This window comes from Aptenodytes patagonicus, chromosome 5, assembly GCF_965638725.1.
Source record: "Aptenodytes patagonicus chromosome 5, bAptPat1.pri.cur, whole genome shotgun sequence".
Lineage (NCBI taxonomy): Eukaryota > Metazoa > Chordata > Aves > Sphenisciformes > Spheniscidae > Aptenodytes > Aptenodytes patagonicus.
The window spans coordinates 29,619,618-29,634,885 of record NC_134953.1 but is presented as its reverse complement, the minus strand read 5'-3'; the positions used below and the strand labels follow the sequence as shown (position 1 = coordinate 29,634,885).

Sequence of the window (15,268 nt, the reverse complement as noted above, 5' to 3'; positions counted from 1 at the left end):
TGCCCCCTGCTAAACTTGAAGATGTTTGCTTCAGAGCTTTCTCCTTTACAGCCTGTAATCTAATTGCTCCGGTAATGAAATCATTATTTGTGTCTTTGGCCACAACGTATGTCACTCACTTTGTTTATATCAACATTATTTATTAGAAGCAATTACTGTTTTCCTGTCCCACACCCCCATACACTGCATATATAATGTTTAACAAAGCAAATTGGTGAAAGCAAAGAGCGATGGTGGTTGTGGTTTAAAAAAATCACCGCTGAAATGCCATGGGCAAGTCCTCAGTTGGTGCAAATTGCTGTTATTCATTGCGGCCCAAGTTCCATGTGCTAAGGAGCTGCCCATAATATTTTGACAGTTAGCAGTGTTGCTAATGATGAAAATCTAAGAAATCCTGATAATACGGAGACTGTGATTTTCACAGTGAGGTTTCCTGCAGGCAGGCAGGGTTTTCTCTTCGGAGGGACTTTTGCCAAAGGGAAGAGTGCAGAATAAGATGTGTCTTCCTGCTGAATGCTGCTAAAGTTTATTAAAATCAACTTGGAGGTGCCTGGCTGTTCCCCGCGTCATGCAGAGCCTGGGTATCACAGGGTGGCCATGGCTGTGGCCATCTTGGCATCTACACCCCAGGGAATGCCAGTGAGCTGAGGCTACGTGAGGCTTCAACTTCTGCGGGACAGAGGTAGTAGCTCTCGGCAGCAGGTGTTTGGAGGACAAATGGTAGACACGGTGTAAACATTCAGCGAGGATCTAAAATGTGCCTATAAGAATCAAGATCTTTAGGCTCTTCACCAGGTAATTTCGCCCACAAAAACTGAAGCTTGCTTATTAATTTTGATGAACAATTGATCCGGTTCAAGGGTTGTATTTGACTAGAAAAGGAATGTGCTTTTTCACAGGCTGATTGAGGAGCACGCGATATATATAATGCAGAAGGCTCGATGATTATACAACAAAAAGATGGGATCACCACCTGCCCACATTCTTGTGATAAGCAGATGAAGAACGTCTGTCAAAACATTAATTCCCAAATCTATGGGGGTAATGCAGAACACAAATACAAATAAATGCACATTGGAGTGCGCTCTCGTTATCTCGCATTCAGCCGAACGCCCCAGCGTGATTATACGATAGTCACATCAAATTGGGTGCTCGGCGGGGATGGATGTGTCAGCCCCTCTGTCTTTAAGATGTCAACAGCGCGGGCTCAGCACGCCTGGTGGCCTTTATTCCCCGGCCTCACAACATCAATTTCAAACCCTACGTGTGGTGTGCAGGGCGAGGAGGGGTATGATATAATAATTGCACAGTCAAGCAGACGGACGCGGCCAGGGATGACGGCGATACAAAGAAGCGCGGGGCGCAGGCCGGACTTCGGCACCGGATCCCACGGGGCTGCGATGGGTGGCCCCCCCCCCCCGGGTAGCGGTCCCCCCGGCCTGGCGCCGCCGGGCTGGATGCCGGCGGCCGGGCCGGGCCGGGCAGGGCAGGGCCCGGGGGGGGGGGGCGCGGAAGCCCCGCGGGCGCGCTGAGCGCGGGTGGCCGAACAAAGGCGGCCGCCGGCCTTGGCCGCCCCCCCCCCCCTCCCCGGGCCGCCGCCGAGCGCAACAGGCGCCGCGCCCCGCGGAGCCCGTTCCCCGCGGGTACGCCCGGGGCGGCCCGGTGTCGTTCCCCCGCCCCCCCCCCCGCGCCTCCCGCCGCCCCCCCCGCCCCTTCCTCGCCGCGTCTGTTTGTACTTTAGCTGATCCACTAATCCCCCGAGAGAGCCTATTTGTAGTGAAGAGTATCTATAGGGGGCGAGGCTGGTCCATGTGGGTTTGTGTCATTGGTTTGCAAGGAGAGACCCCGCCTATTGCCCAAAAAAAAAAAAAAAAAAAAAAAAAAAAGCAAAAAAAGAAGGAAAAAAAAAAAAGCAGCGAGAGCCCCTACCTCTCCCTCCGCTCACCCAGCGCGGCGAGGGGGAGCGTCCGCTCCGCCCAGCGCCGCCCGGGCACTTTCCCCCTTTTCTGGCTTAAAAAAAAAAAAAAGAAAAAAAAAGAGGAGGGAAAAAAAAAAAAAGAGGGGAAAAAAAAGAGCCAGCGACCCTCCCCCCCCAAGTTGCAATTAGCATCCTCCCCGCTGCTGCTGGGCGCCGCGGCGGGGCTCCGCTGCCCCCGTCCGCTCCCGGCGCGGCGGCGGGCGGAGCAGGAGAGCGGCGGCGGGGGGGGGGGGGGGGGGAAGGATTAAGTTTTTTTTTTTGGTTTTGTTTTTTTTTTTGTGCGGTGTGCGAGCGGGTGGCGTTTTTAAGGTGGATCTCCGGCAGCCAGAGCCCGGCGGTGGCGGTGGATGCGGGAAGGGATGCGGCGCTGAAGCGCGGTGCGGGGCTGCCGGCGGCCGGGCCGCGCCGAGCCGAGCCGCGGCGGCCGGGAGCAGGTAAGGGGGCGGCGGCGGCGGCGTCCGGGCGCTGTCGCCCGGGCTGCGCTACGCGGAGAGAAGGACAAGGGAAGGCGAGGACATCTTTGCTTGGATGTCCCCGGGCGAGCCCGCGATGGGGATGGAAGGAGGAAAAGGGGGGTGGGGGGGGTGGGGGTGGGGGGTGATGGTGGTGGGAGGCGGCCGCGCAAGTTGCGCGGGTGGCGGGCGGGCGCGGAGCGGCGGGGTGAAGTGGGAAATCTTTTGTTGTGCCGGGCCCCGCATTGTTTACTTAGTGCCGAGCGCCGCCGACAACATCTGCCGGTGGATTAGCGGGGCGGCGGCAGGAAAGTTTGGGCAAGGGGAACCCCGCTGCGCAGCGCGGCCGCCAGCTCCGCGTCCCCCGGCCGCCGCGGCCGCGGCGGCCGGGGGACGCGGAGCAGGCGGCCGCGGTCCGCCGGGTTTGTTGTTTTTTGTGTGGTTGGGTTTTGTTTTTTTTTTGGGGGGGGGGTAGTTGTTTTTTTTTTAATAATAATTTTTAATTTTATTTTGAAAAAAAAATTAAATTTTTTCTTTTCAATTTAATTTTTTTGAAAATTATTTTATTTCGGCTGAATAACCGCACTCGCCCGTCAGTCACTTAGCAACTCTCCGGGCTTAACCCGCGGAGGTGCGCGGTGCCGGCTGTCCGCAGGGCAGGGCGGTACGCGGGCCGCGCCTCGCTCCTTCCTGCCGGAGCCGCGCTCCCCCCCCCCCCCCCCCCCGCCTTACACTCCACGGGGCTCAAAATGCTAAATTTCCCCAATATTTATTTATTATATTATTTTTTGGCCCCCGACTTGGAAATTTTAAACCCTCCCCCGAGATGACTGGAAGGCGAAATCGGAGGGGGTGCGCGGACTTACGCGTGCTGCACTGAGGTTGTTCTTTTCACCAAAAAAAAAAAACCACTCACCCCCTCCACACACACCACCCCCCCCCCCCCCCCCCAACTTGCTGGACTTGCTGAGGGGGAAAGAATAGCCTTTTGTCCTGCCGAGGGACGTGCCCCTAAGGTAAATCCTGGCTGGGGCTTAGCTCTTGGTACTTTGCCGGGTCCCATGGCTCTGCCTGGCTGTGCTAGGGAGGAGGAAAGTGGGAGATGGAGATCTCAAAGTAGTAGAAGTAATTTCTTCTTTCAGCTACAGTTCTCCGCTGCCTTTGGATTGCCTGCAATGAATGTACGTAGCTCTAATTGAAGTACTTTAATCATTCACACTTGATTAAGTATACCGTGACCAGAGGAGAGGAATACACACGGCTCCCTAGAACGTGAGGGATGGTATGACATTTTAATCCTGTGTTTTAAAAAACATTTTAGTGAAGCAGGAAAAACGATAGCCAGTGCCGGTTGGGTATAATGGACCGTTGTTTTCACACAGATGGTAGCTTACCGACGAGAATGAAATTGCAGTTATTGCAGGTATTTTTTTTTGGGGGGGGGAAGGCACGTACTTTTCGGTTTGTTTAAGCGGAGTGAAGAAAATAATGATAGATGAGATGCCTGGTGACAAAATGCTTTTGTTCCTGTTTCCATCAGTGCATAAGGGGGCCGACCTGCTTTAGCATTCTTTAAAGGTCTCTTTACCAAGGAAAATTGAAGACGGTCTCATTATAGGAGAGTGTGTTCAGAATACTATGAGGTATTTATGAATTCAGAGGTGATTGTTGAATCGCAGACATTTCAATTACGCAGCCTGTAGTAAAAAAAAAAAAAAAAATATTTGTGGCGATGTGTTCTGTAATCTGTTATTACCGTAAAGCTGATTTGTGCTTGAGCTCCGGAGCTGGCCGAGGGAATGGGTTCGTCCACGGGGCTCGAATCTTAAACAAAGATTTGTATTCTTTGCCTCGCAAAACTTTCTGCTGCAGGGGCAGCCTGCAGTTCCTATAAAAGCGATTGTTTGGGAAACGTCAGCTATCGTCAAGTATTTTTCTGGAAAGTCTGGCGTTGTGAATGCAGGATGGTATTTTTAGAAAGGAGCTTTTTATTTTTGGACGCGTTCGGGAAACCCACCTGTTAGTCATTAGCGGGGAGCAGGGACAGAGGTTTGCTTTCATCATTAGCAAACCCGGGCGCATCTGGGGGCTGCGGGCAGTTACTCACTTGATCAGACTCTTCCAGTCATGGACAATCAAAGTATCTTTCCCTTTAAAAGTCATAATCAAGTATTTCTAAAACTGAATAGCAATGAAGATAGTTTAGTCAGAGCGGTGAACCACTCCTGTGTTTTGAAATGTGGATTGCAGGAGCGTTTGACTTTTAATTTTTCCCCTAGAATTTCAGACCGGGATGCTTCCTCGGACCAGAGTTTTATTGTCAACTTTATAGCATACAAGTTGTAGGTGACGTTTTCTTGCGGTCAGCTTCCCCTGGTTTTAAGGTAGTTTTCTTACTAGCCCAGCCCATTTGGGATCCCCGAGGTTTGGCCGGACAGGGCGGCTCCAGAGTGTGATGCCCTGCAGAGCTGCAGCCCCACAGCCCTGTTTGCTGACAGCTCCCTCTTATCCCGACCTGCTTTTCGAGGGCAAAGTTGTGCCCTTTTCCACTCGTGCTTTTCCTAGATGGAAAATGTTCAAAGGAATTTCCCCATAGCAAAAACTGTAGCACAGGCTGTCGTCTCTAATGCTGTCATTTTAGTACAGAGACGTCACTGGGGTCTAGTGATAATAATCCTCGTATCAGGAAAAACATCAGCCTCAAAGTATGAGGTCCCAGACAGGAGTTGGAAGTAGCGTACTGAAACCTTTGGCTAGGAAAGTTGATTTATCCATCAGGCTGGCTGCAGTTCAAATAAAACTTCTTCATTTCAGCTGACTCTTGTAAGAATATGTACATTCTACTTTAATGAAAAAAAACCCTGAATTTGGGTTTGCCCAGCCTTTTGGAAAAGGTAGGTTAATTTTCACTGGTTTTTTGGTGCTGTTCATTAGCCGTGGGAATTGAAGGTGGCTTCGTCTTTAAGCAGAATAAATGGAAAAGCTTCTCTAAACGCAGCACTGGCAATTTGCAAGTGTTTTGTTAAAATCTGGTGGATGATGCTGTCTCATAAAATCTGATAGGTGTCATATTTACTCCTCACATCAGATCTAGCAAGTATTCTTTCTTCGCTTTATATTCTAGTTGTAGTAAGTTAAAGAAGTGGAGGGTGGAGCTGCTGGTGAGGAGCTCTTCGAACTGGGGTGATTACGCCTGCCCTAGAAATTTGGGATTTTTCAGAGTACAGGGGTCTGTCGCCCCCAGCAGGTTCCCTCCCCCCAGATCTGTTTGCAGCTCCTCCTCCCCCCCCCCAATAAAATCACACCTATTTGTATGTTTGGTTATCCCACAGAGCTTGAGACCAACACCCTGAGCCAGTCTCCTAGCTCTTGGGGTTTGGATACAACAGAGAGTAAGGAAATGTGATATGGATCTTACTAATTTTTATACTTGTTCTCCTGCTCCAATAGGAATTACAATTTTGTCGTAAGAAGGATAAAGCCCTGAAATATCTTTTATTTACTCTGCACAGCCCACTTAACTCTTAAAATGAAAATTATTCTTGCGCTAAGGATATTTAGATTATAGGCTCTGACAGGAGGAATGGCATCAGGGCTCCCAGGGCCCTGCAGGGGGGAGTGCAGGGTGGTTGTCAGGGTCCCCTCTCGCAGGGAACACTGAAACTTTGGAGGGGAGGTTTTGGCAAGTCACTGCTGGTTTCGCTCTTGGCTGGGACAACACAAACATTTTAGCCGGGAATTGGTGTTTTCTCCACCGCCGTACGTGGTGCTGAAAGATGCAGTTCCAAAATGCACTTTGTCACGCCCACGTGCGCCTGGGCCAACTCTCAGTCCTTCTCCCATGTTCCCATGGTTCGTTTTTTTGTTCCTTCTCCTTTGCCAGAGGAAATAAAATAAAGGTAAGTTTTAGGTGCAAGGATGAAAAATGCCGTGACTGTCCTTTGCCTCAGCGAGGGCATGGAAACCAAAACCTTCTCATTATGCCGTGCATATCTTCTCCTTCTGCTCAGCCCCATCGTAATGAGGAGACCGGGATCTTTGGCATTTTACAGAGTACCAGGAAGGCACCAGATAACATTTTCTGTGAAGTCAGCAGGAGTTTTTGGTAACAGAGCACAGAAGAATCAGTTGTTATTTATTTAGTTCTACAACGACCAATGATGCTTTATGACTCTGCACTCCCCTTTTTTGCACCCTGAGCCCTGATGATTTCTTAAGAACGAGGAATTGTTTTCACAGGAATAAACATCTGGAGTTTTTAAATTATTTTTTGTTTCTCCTCTCTGAGGTGGTAGTGCTGGCGGGATGTTGCGTTCAGGAAACACGATGGTGAGATTGCAAAGAGAAAGATGAAGACTTCTTGTTCGGAAAAGAGGTACTGGACTGTTGAGAAACAGAAATCCCATTTTGTCACATTTATCTTCAAGGCAAGAGAGGCCTGAGTCCAAATTTGCTCCAGTCTCACCTAGATGCCCTACTTGAACTTCCTGTGTTGAGCCTGCGAGATAATCCTTGCTGCACGGGCTTTGGGGTTCGCTTTGGTCGGTTGGGTTTGTTGTACTCGGTCTGGTGAGGGGGGAGCACGGCGGTGATGCACGGGAAGATTTTGGTGGTCCTGCTGGCAAAGTTGGTGGCGTTTTTTTGCTCTGTAATGATTTGTTAGTGCCTGGGTTATATTATTTGTAACTTCCATGGGATCATTAAAAACAAATACAGCTGGAATAGTTGGAGGGGGAAAATGTGTGGTGGAACCACAGTGGCCTGATGGAGAGGTGTGCATCTGCATCTGCACATCTTGAAGGTCAGTGCTGGTGGGTCGGAGTTTGCTTTGGCCCGTCTGAGGTCTGCAACTACGTGTCCTGCATGAGGAGAAGTGTGGCGAGGAGCAGTGCTGGTGTTTTCCTCCAAACATCAAAGCTGTGGTGCCGCAGAGGATGCCTCTTAGTGGTGCGCATGTCACTGCCTCCGTTCCCATTAGTGTCGCGTTTTTGGGTCTTTCACATACGTGTCGTCTGCAGGGGGGATGTGTATAGCTCCTGGGGGGTGGGCATGCAGCCGCTGTCAGACCCCTGCGGCCACCGTGGGGAGGGTGTGGCATTGTTAGCGCCAACTTCAATGGACCCATCAACCCCTCATGGAGGTCATCAGTGCTGCTGCATGGTGGAGTTGCCATCTTCTGGGATTTTTATGGGGTTTTAGCCCATCCTGAAATTCCAACCAGGAGAGGAGCTCGCTCTGGGGGGATGCCAGAGGCTCATCTCTGCTTGGCGGTTGTGCTGGGGGTGGCCAGCCCCCAGGATGCTATCACCTTTCAGGGTCCCCCCACTCCACAGCTGACGGGAGCTGTGTGCACTTGCATTACACGGTTATTTTGGATAATTCAGCCCTGTTTTTCAAATACATGGTCTTCTGGGTGGATCAGTGTAGGCATCTTGATGGGCATCCATAACATCCCATCTGTTCTGGGACTTTACTGTAAAATGCAAATAAAACCCAAGTTACTTGAATACATCAGTAGTAGATTTTAATTATTAATGACTTGCTCCTCCAACCTTAGCTGGCAGTAATTTCATGTATCCTTTAAGCCAATAAAAACCAGTGGTCCTGCTGAAAGTAACTGCCCTGCTTATTTCTGGGCTTCTGCCCATCCCTCCCACCAGAAGTAGGTTTTGTATGGTTAAAGCAACCTGCTTGATTGTTGAATTTTGGGCTCTGCTTTGCCCAGGTCCCCTCCCTAATCCTCACCAGCAGTCGGAGCAGCGTGAGATTAGGAAGGACCTTTGCCACCACAGTGGCCAAATGAAGGTTGACCAAATCACGCCCTTCTTTGGACCGAGGTGTAGAAAGCGCGTGGTACCTTGGCTGTGAGTTTTTTGTGGAGATGCTGGTAGGAACCTTGCTGAATTGATTTTTCACACGAGGACCACCACAGTTGCTCCTGTGTACATTAACTTGTGTAATGTTGTCAAACACTCAGCCACTATTTCTTTGTGACAACGCGTACCAATTATTACTTAAATAGACCCCTGAAGCACAGCGCGGAGGGAGAATGTGTGGATTAGAGACGTAATATTTACAAGGAGCCAAGTCTTTAATGAGACCAGGAATAATGCAGATGGATTCTCTGTTGCTAAATATATCAGATACGTAATGGATGCTGCCTATCATTGTTTTTAGCGACCTGTTCACTTTGGAAAAAGAGTAGCTTCTGGGCTGAGGAAGTTGGCACAAAATTGTAGGATACTCCAAAACTAGCCTGGCTTTTGGTTATTACTGTAATAACTGTAATGTTTGGCTCTGCAGGGTATAGGCGATCCTGGCTGGGACTATGTTTTAGCCCCTTTGAAATGCTGGTGGGCTTTGGGAAGAGCGATGGGTGTATGAGGAGTGCAGGATCGGCCCCAAAAGAGGCAGAAGGAGGAGATGGAAATCCATTTGCTTCCGCACAGCTGACGGACTAACGTATCTGATGGCATCTGATGGCACAAAACTGACAATTAATAACACAGCTGGCTCCTACGCAGATGGTGGGTGTCACGCCGTGGGGTGCGATGAGCCCTGCAGGTCCTCAGCCTGCCTTTATGGATATTCCAGTTTATATTTAGGGGAAGCCGCCGTGACACAGTCCCTCCCTTCTCGATCAACAGTTCCCTTTTGGCCCTGTTTGTGCCTGCTGGTGTGAGCACGGGGGCAGCGCTGTGATTGAGGGGGTCCCCTGGCTTTCCTGCATCTTTTCTGCATCTGAAGTGTGTGTGCTTACATCCACGTACGTACCTGGCTAAGGCTTCCCCAAGGTGTGAGGTCTCCGTGGCCGCCTTATTCCTCTATGGGTGATGCACTAGGAACGCTTTGGGCGTGAGCAGCTCGTAGTTTATGTTCCAGATAAAGTTTTTAATTAAAAATTGGCCTTCTGCAGGCCCCTTTGAATAACTGCATCTTGGCTTTCCTCGTCAATTCTTCTCCTTGCTTTTATCAGCGTACCCTTTAGTTTTACAACAGTATATGTGTATGTGGGGGAATGTCCTTTATTTGTGTTAGCTGGAGGGAAAACCCTGTAAATTCCTCTTTAAAAACGTGTAAAGCCAAATGTAAGAGATAATAATAGTACCTGTAGAGCTGCCATAAAGTGTCGACTTTATTATTATTTTTATGCTGAAAACCACGTTCTGCATGAGAGGGAATGTTGGAAGACATCAGCAATTTAAGCAAAGTAATCAGGCTAAATACTAGATGTTACACTTAAAAGTTGAGAGACTTGAGCTTTGCTGTGATTAGTTGTGGATGAAATTAATTTCAATTCAATAGATGGAAAAAAACCCCTTTTAATCAGCTTTCATGATCTTGCAGTTCTCTGAAGTTTCATGATCCCGCAGCACAAGCTTGTGTAGGTTTTATATTTGCCACTTGTCTGAGCTAGTACCTCTTTTCATACAAAACTAAGGTGCAACATTCAAGCCTAGAATTAGGGTATCCAGAAGTTTAGTACTGGAATACCTATGGTAACTTCAACTTTTGCCCTGTGCTAATAACAACAGTGTTTCTCAGATGAAATACCTATTCTACCTATTTTCCGTTCCTAGAAGGAAACAGGGGTTTTTTATAAGCTGTAGTATTAGTCCTAGCTGAAGCGCCAGGGTGACATATTTTTCCCATCCGCAGTGTTTGAAGAGCAGAAAGCATATATCTGTATCTCTGTTTCTGGACAACAAAAGTTGTGAGTATTACGAAGAAGCAGCATAGACAGATTTGGGGAGACAAAGTGCAATTTTAGTTTTGTCCAGCAAAAAGTTTGACGTATTTCTTGAATTTGTGCTTTCTTGGAGGTGACCCAACTTCACTAACTACTAGTTGCAGCATTGCTTGGGATATGAAATCTCACTCTTGTTTAGCCCCAGGCAGCGAGGTTGTGGCCAGTGATTTTTGTTGCGGTTATTTATGAAAAAATTTTAGTTGAATGATGTATCAAAAGGAGGAATCTGGCCAAGTGGGTCTCCGCTTGCCTGCTCACCTTCAGCCATTGCCCTTCCAGCCTGCGCTCCGGCCTGTTTAAGGTGCTGGATGCCGAAATGGAGTGCACAGCCTTTACGATACAGTCAACGTTGCACATCTGAGTGCCTGAGAGGAGAACTGATATCAGAGGATAGAAATCAGAGCTTGAGGAAAGAAGCAAAGGGATGCAGAGGGAAGCTGTGGCCAGTAGTGATGAGAACAAACCATTTCTGTAAAACGTTAGAAATAAAACTAGGTTACTAGGTGAAGTTAATAGAAAAGACAAAAATATTACACTTTTTTTTTGGGGGGGGGAAGTAATGATATGTTTAGACCCTGTTATGATTGTGGTAGAAGTGAATGTTAAACAGCAAGTGCTTTTGTCAGACTTTTGCACATCAGTCCTGGTGTCTCTCATTGAAGATGTTTACAAGCGTAAACTGAGCCAGTAATGTGTATTTTTTACCGAGTCTTGAAATACTGGAGAATTCCCCACAAACCGTAGCCATGCTGATGTTGTATTAGTATAGAAAAGCAGTAAATAGGCCAGGCTGAGTAACACAGATCTGTCAGCTTAACGTGAGTCCTGGGCAGACGATTCAAGGGGTAGGGGACTTGTTTAATGAAGGAGGGAAGGACGGCGATGCACTCAGTCTCCATCAGCACGAGTTTAGGGGCAGCACGTTCTTTAGAACTAACTTTCCTTTTTTCATTTAAAGAGCTCATCGATAGGATTGATAAAGGTAACTGTGGGGATTTTTATTTGTTTAAAATTCAGCAAGAAATGCAGCTTGGTACAGCACCGCTGTTTTGGCTGGGGATGTGCAAAAGAGTGACTGGCTGAGACCCAGCAGAGTGTGAGTTCTCAAAATACAGTTGTAAAATCAGAAATAATTTCCAAACATCTGTTTCTAGCAGCCTCTCTGAGCACTCGTTTTTGCCCTTACGCTGCTTAATGTGTTTGTGAGAAACCCGTGATAAGGCAGAGAGTCACCGTTGCTAAAGCTTGAAATGTCACTAAGATTGGGAGAGTGGTAAATAATGAAAAGGAGTGACCGCTGGTAAAAGCAATTTGTATGGCTTGGATACAAGCAGGTAATATTTCTCAGATGGCCAACTGTAAATTTCTCTATCTAAGAGCAAACAACGCAGGCCGTACCTCCAGGATGCTGTCTGGAGAAATCATGTCTTCATAGAGGAGCGAGGAGTCGTGAGCGCGCGCCGCTAATATGATATTATGGCCAAAGGTCTTGTGTGCTCCTTGCCTGCACTGGCAGGTGGCTGCCAGGCTGGAGGAGGCACGTGGCAGCTGCCGTGTCCCCGGCGCCTGTTGGGGAGGGTCTGCGGAGCACTGCGGGAGCACTGAAGGAGTCAGGAAGGGATGTAGGGGAAAGGTCCAGGACCTCCATCCGCTTGACTTATCCAGGAGAGTGTTGGAAGGTAAATTGATTAAGGCAATTAGCATTCTCATGGGGAAAATAAATTGAATAATAAAGAGCTCTTGGGTCTAGCAGGCAGAGTTTTAACAAGACCCAATAGCTGGAAGATGAAGCCAGGGAAGGGCTGGAGTTGAGGTCCACGGTTTTGGCACCGCTGATGGTGGAAGAGGCTGCTGAACGTGCTGGCGGTTTCTCCACCTTTGGAAACGCCAAATGCAGGGATGTTTGTTCGTTGGAATGAATAATGCTCAAGCAGGGATTAATTTAGGTAAGTTAGTGTGCAGTCTGTTGGGCTGGAAAATCGCAGTGGTCTCTTCTGACTTCAAAATCCATGAAAGCCCATCGAAAGCGTCCAGATATTTGCAGATCCCAAGTACCAGCGTTGCAGATTTTCTTCAAGAGGATGACTTGCGGAGAGGAGACCTGTATCTGAAGGTGAAGATGGCAGGATGTGACCTTTAGTGCTCAGGAAAGATCGCAGGTTCTTCATTTCCCACCATTTCCCTAAAAAATCCCTTGTGTCCATCACAGGGATGAGTTACCTCCAGTGTCAACACCAGGTACTTAGCACTAGGTAAGAAGTTTGCAGGGGCCATGTTAGCCTGTATTATGGCTAATGCCTGGGTCAGATGTGAATTCATTCAGGTGCAGGAAGGAAATGAGGGAGGATTACTTCTTTTGATAGTCATGTGCTTTATCTAATTGTGCAGAATTTATTCAAACTCTGAGTCAGTTCTTGGTGGCCACAGGACATCAGAAATAACTCCAGCCCTGGTGGGAAACTTCTGAGCAGAAGAATACGGACAGGAGTGCAAACTGATCAAAACAGGTCAAACCCAGGTTTAAAAATTAATTATATGTTGCTTGTGTCGTGGTTGGAACAAAACCAATGCGTTTGTGTGCAAATTTATTTTTATTTTGGAGCGAGAATGTACAGCTGGGTGTTTGCAGACTTACTCCGCTTTTAGGTGAGTTTTCAGATTGATCTGTCCATCTCATCCATCATTCATGGATGAGGTTTGTGGGATTGCCGGGCTCCGGTCTGTGTTGTGCTTGAGTATGCAGGAGCTGTCATGGCAGGAATGTTGTTTCAGATCCCCTGCGTGTGTGTGTATACACAGGTATATATCTGCTGGGTATATACTGGCTTTTTAGGTCTAGAAGTTGGATATGTTAAAAGCCTAGTTGCAAAGAAAACAGGGAGCACATGAAAACATTAGGCAGTGCGTGGCAATGTCTAATGGTTTATTTGGCCACTCGAGGTCTCTATGTGCTGGCTGACCTCTGGGAGTGAAACTGGAGCAAAATAGGAATTTTTTGGTGCAATTAAAAGCAGGATAGTAAGACGGGCTCATATGGTAACACAGCTTGGGCTAATGCTGTGAATTAAGGACATTTAGGTGTTTGGCTTTGTATGATTTAGCTTAAACAAACAAACATCACATTAATCTCATTACTTAAGCAAATGAAATAAACCTTTAAGGCACTTAAAACATGCTGATATTAGTTAGCCGTCAGACCAGCAAGACCCGTTTCCAGACAGCGTGTCGACCACTGCGTGTAACGTTACTCGCATGTGTAAAAGCTCACAGAATGGTGGGGCTGGCGTGGCTGGATGTGAATTTAGTGGGAATTGTGGATGCAGTGGGAATTGCATTGGCCTGGCTGGGGAGAGCCAGGGGCACAAAGGGTGAGAGTTTTTTTGCTGCTGAGTACCGGGCACTGTTCACCGCGTCGGCACTAGGCATCCACGTCTCTGCATTGCTTCTTTATCCTTCCACTATAAAAGACAAAGGTCCTTGTGAGCAATGTAATAAAACCCCCTGAAGTTGTCATTAAAAGCGATGTATTCCTATGTACCATGCCCTTACATTGCTCTGGTCATGTAATGGACGTGACAAACCTAAGCCTGGAGAGGTTGATGATTTTTTTTACTGTCCTGCGCATTGCACTTTCTTTAGAGGAAACCGTAAGAATTTTACTAACTTCAACGTGTTAGGCTGGCCCAGGAATTTTCTGTTGTCTTTCAGTTGCATTTGTTTAGGCTTTGGTTAGGCAGAGAAATGACTGAATGACGTGTCATGTTTATAAAATCAAGAGTACCTAGCTATTTTCATACAGATCTCTTAATAGAGATTAAACACAAAATAGAGCAGAATGCATCAACAGTGATATTCCCATAAGCAATATTGTAACTTGTATGCAGTGTAATTATATTTTGTACACTTGCCAATTAAACAGTTATGCTTTTGAGAAAAATTACTTTCAAGAGATGGAAGAAAAGTATCGCAGTAAATCAAATAAAATATACATGTGTTATAGGGTTTTGTATATGCAGCTGAAATTTTAAAATTTCCTGCTGCGTTCAGGTTGCAGTACGCGTAACGATGCTCTGTGTCCTGTAGCTTTTTTGGGGCTGGAAAATAGCAGATAGGAAAAAAAGGCATAAAAAATGTTACAGCTATCCCAGGAAGTATGCCAGTGAAGCTGAGATGCTCAGGCAGTCCTGCTCTCCGTGCTCACTCCTGCTGAGCTCCATCCCGGTCACCCTGCCCTGCCCGCTGCCCCGCGGTAGGAGAAGGTGTGGTACCAGCCGGGCAGGCACCCCCAGGTCAGGTCTGTGCACCCCCAAAGCCTGGGGTGGCTGCCCTGCAGCTCACAGCTGCTGCAGTAGTCACCCCTGCTTTCCTGGTACATCTTGTCTTTCCCTGTTTTGTTGGCTGGTGTGTTGGAAAAGGGTGCTTGGAAACATATGTGTCAGGCTCCAGCTGTTTTTCTGCTGTTTTCAAACAGTTTTGCTCTTGCCGTTCCCGGGGCAGTTGTCTTTTCACCCCACACCCCCTGCGGTAGCCCACCGCACGATGGCGTGGGACCATGCTGAACCTTATTTGTGATGAAAAAGCCACAAACTAACCCTCTCCCAACAATTCATGACTTTCTTTTCTTCACCTTCATTGACAGCAATGGCATCCGCAGCGTGCTGAGTATGAAATGTCAGCATTTTGCTAACAAATTGATGTTTGCCTGTAATTTCAGTGACCATCCTTTGGTATCTTGGATACCTTCAGCAGTTAGACCTGCTTTGAGGAGTTGTGCAGAGCAGTCACTGAAGTGGTTGTTTCCTTATACCTAAGGGATAACAGTCTTACTTTCCTCTAGTTATAGGTGTGTGTACCTGCGGTGGTGGGATAGGCACCCGATACTCGACGTTGTGTTGGGTGAGTGATGCTGTGTTCATGTGCTGCAAGCCAAGACCCGAATACCTAAAATAACTTGCATGGAAGCGTACCCAGAAGCGCCAGGTTTCCAGAGCATGGCCAGGCTGGGTTTGCTGGGGATTACAGTGAACTCTGTAAAGTCATAAGGAAGTTACCAAAGTACTGTTGTTTGCTGAACAGGCACAGTATCGG

General features: G+C 47.9%; 1 protein-coding gene across 1 annotated transcript in view; it reads left to right on the top strand.

The window, feature by feature from the left end:
• Window positions 1–2,297: 2,297 nt before the first annotated feature.
• The window catches only part of CTBP2 (C-terminal binding protein 2), a 146,691-nt gene continuing 133,720 nt past the window's right edge, over window positions 2,298–15,268 (top strand). The window contains exon 1 of the mRNA XM_076339208.1: window positions 2,298–2,412. The gene's annotated coding sequence lies outside the window, so the exon portion shown is untranslated. The remainder of the gene's footprint in view (window positions 2,413–15,268) is intronic.